Here is a 3,392-nt window from a genome sequence, read left to right as displayed (position 1 = left end):
TTTTGAAGATTTTTTTGTTGTAGGAGTACGACTTTTAAATCTGTTACCGAGTGTTCAGGGAGACTGAATTGTGCTCCGGCAGGCTTGTGTGCATTACTCGTCCTGATGTCTGATCTGTGTCCATTTATTCTTTTATGTCGAGCCTGGTCAGTTTGGCTAATGGATATGGCAGAGGGGCATTGCTGGCACATAATGGCCTATATTACATGAGTAGATGTGCAGATGAATGAGCACCTGATGGTGTGGTTGATGTGATTGGGTCCTGTGATGGTGTCGGGGGTGGAGATATGTCGGCAGAGGTGGCAGCGAGGTTCGTTGCAGGGACTGGTTCCAGATTTAGAGTTCCTGTGGTGTGGTCGATAGTTGCCGGTGAGGATTTGTTCCAGGTTGGCAGGCTGTCGGTAGGCGAGGACTGGCCTGCCTCCCAAGCTCTGTGAGAGAGAAGGACCATTGTCCAGGATGAGTGGTAGATCACCGGTGATGCACTGGAGAGGTTTTAGCTGGGGGTTGTGTGTGATGGCCAGTGATACTCTGTTATGTTCCTTGTTGGGCCTATCATGTATCTTGTGGCTTCTGGATACCCATCTGGCTCTGTCGATCTGTTTCTGCACTTCCTTAGCTGGGGGTTGTAGTTTTGGGAAAGCTTGGGAAAGGGCTTGTGGGAGTCTGAAGGATTGGAGCAAATGCGGCTGTACCTTAGTGCTTTGCTGTGTACAATGGATCGTGGGGTGTACCCTGGATGGAAGCTGGAGGCACGTCGGTCAGACATGGAGGTGAAAGAGATGCTTGGAGACCCCTTCCCCACTCCTCAGCCAGAGCCAGGAGACAAATCAATGCGCACTGACAAAGAAAGAGCAGTCCGGTAGCACTTTAAGCACTAACAAAATCGTCTGAGGTGATGAGCTTCAGATCTGAAGAAGTGGGTCTGTCCCATGAAGCTCATCACCTCAGACATTATTTTGTTAATCCTTAAAGTGCTACTGGACGGCTTTTTTGTGTTGATCGTATATAGACTAGCACGGCCGTCTCTCTGTTACAGTGCGCACTGCTGTCACATTTGAGGGAGAACCCAGCCCCAGAAGGGGTTGTGCCCCTGCCTGTCCTTCAACACTGGTGTCCTGAATGCTCTGCAAAAAAATAAAATACAATAAATTATTAACACACCACAGGCAGCGTCCTGAGTATGTGTGTGCTGAGTTTTCTGTGTTGTCCCAGCCTTGCCGTCTGGTCAGTGAGTGGGTGGGCTTTCAATGGTCTTTTTGGGCAGGCAGTGCCTTCCCTGGCCTATGTTACCTACTGCCCAAGTTCACCCTGGTCCCTGTCACTCACTTATCCATTACACGAGTGATCCCTGCCTCTTGCCTCGGCCTAACATTTCTCAAAAGCAGTGCTCTGCTCTGTTCAGCCCAGGTGTAGACCATTCAGAAGCACAGAAGGGACATTTTCTCATGTAAAGAGACAAAAAGCCCAGGCTATGACTTTGACTGCCATGGACCAACTCTTCCACTTCGAAAGGGCCGTGAGTTGGGTTGAGAAGAACAGGAGAATAATATCAGAGAGGTCACCGTGTTAGTCTGTCGCTCTGAGAACAACAGGAAGTCTTGTGGCACCTTATAGACTAACAGGTATTTTGGAGCACAAGCTTTTGTGGGCAAAGACCTGCTTTTTCAGTTGTTGTAGAATATTCAGTAGAATAATTGAGCCATAGACCCCTAGAGCTGGACGAGAAATCAGGATGTCATCAAGTCCAGCCCCCTGCTCCAAGCAGGACCAACCCAGACTAACAAAATTCTTGCGCATAAGTTAAGGAAGTATGGATTGGATACAGGGACTGTAAGGTGGAGAGAAAGCTGGCCGGGTGATCGGGCCCAAAAGGTAGCGATAAATGGCTTAATGTCTGGTTGGTGATCGGTTTCTAGTGGATTCCCCCACAGATCAGTTCTGGGGCTTATAGTTTTCACCATCTTTACTAATGGTCTGGAAGAGGGGATGGATTGCACCCTCAGCACATTTGTGGGTGACACTGAGCTGGGGAAGAGGGTAGGGTGAGTCCACATCTGGAGTATTGCATCCAGTTCTGGCCCCACAGTACAGAAAAGATGTGGATACATTGGAGCAGGTCCCGCAGAGAGCAACCGAAATTATGAGGGGACTGGAACACGTGACGTACGAGGAGAGGCTGAGGGATCTGGGTGTATTGAAGTTACAGAAGAGAAGAGTGAGGGGGGATTTGGCAGCAGCCTTCAGCTTCCTGAAGGGGGCTCTAAAGAAAATGGAGAGAGGCTGTTCTCAGTAGTGAGATGGCAGAACAAGGGGCAACAGTGGGAGGTGCATATTATATATTAGGAAAACTATGTCACCAGGAGGGTGGGGAACCACTGTGATGTATTGCCTAGAAAGGTGGTGAGATCGTCTTCCCTAGAGGTTTTTAAGTCCCAGCTCGACAAAGTCCTGGCTGGGATGATTTATTTAGGGTTAGTCCGAACGGGACTGGACTAGATGACCTCCTTATGTCCCCTAGAAACCTAGAGTCTATGATTCTCTGACTAAATCATCCACCCAGGGCTTTGTCAGCCAGAACGTAAAGACCTCTAGGGATGGAGATTCTACCACCTCTCTCGGTAACACATTCCAGTGCTTCACCAGCCTCCTAGGGAAATAGTTTTTTTCCTAATATCCAACCTACACCTCCAACATTGCAATTTGATACCATTGCTTCATATTCTGTCATCTGTCTCCACTGAAAACAGCCTCTCTCCATCCTCTTTATACTCCAGCTTCATGTATTTGAAGGGTGCTATCAATTGTCCCCTCAGTCTTCTCTTCTGGAGACTAAACAAGTCTCAATCCCACAGCATTGTCTCGTAAATCATGTGCTCCAGCCCCCTGATCATTTTGGTTGCCCTCTGCTGGACTGTCTGGACTGTGTCCACATACTTTTTGTAATGGGAGGGGATCCAGAATTAGACACAATATTCTAGATGTGGCCTCACCAGTGTCAAATAAAGGGGAATAATCTCTTCCCCAGATCTGGCATTGTCCCTAATAAAGAGCCCAGTATGCCATTAGCCGCCTTGTTTCTTTGTTTCTAAGCTCTCTCTGAAAGGAAGGTTGAGAATGTGAGGACCCCCCACGTGAAGCCATCCCAAGTGCGTCTTCCTGGGGTAAGGGATTTTTTTTTCCACTTAGGTGATGGCAGCTACTACCCAGGGCCATGAAATCTGGGACCTCGGGGAGTTTTTTTTTTGAGGAGAGCATTGCAGCAAAGTTATTTTGTAAGGTTTTGTGGGACCCCAATTTCTGCAATCAGAGTGTCAGAGTGCGGGGCAGGCCTGACACGTATACCAAAATAGCTGCCCAGGTCTAAGAAACGCATCCATTGGCTTGAAACA

This window comes from Carettochelys insculpta, chromosome 32 (assembly GCF_033958435.1).
Source record: "Carettochelys insculpta isolate YL-2023 chromosome 32, ASM3395843v1, whole genome shotgun sequence".
Classification (NCBI taxonomy): Eukaryota; Metazoa; Chordata; order Testudines; family Carettochelyidae; genus Carettochelys; species Carettochelys insculpta.
The sequence above is the reverse complement of the archived record's forward strand: the minus strand, read 5'-3'. Positions refer to the sequence as shown.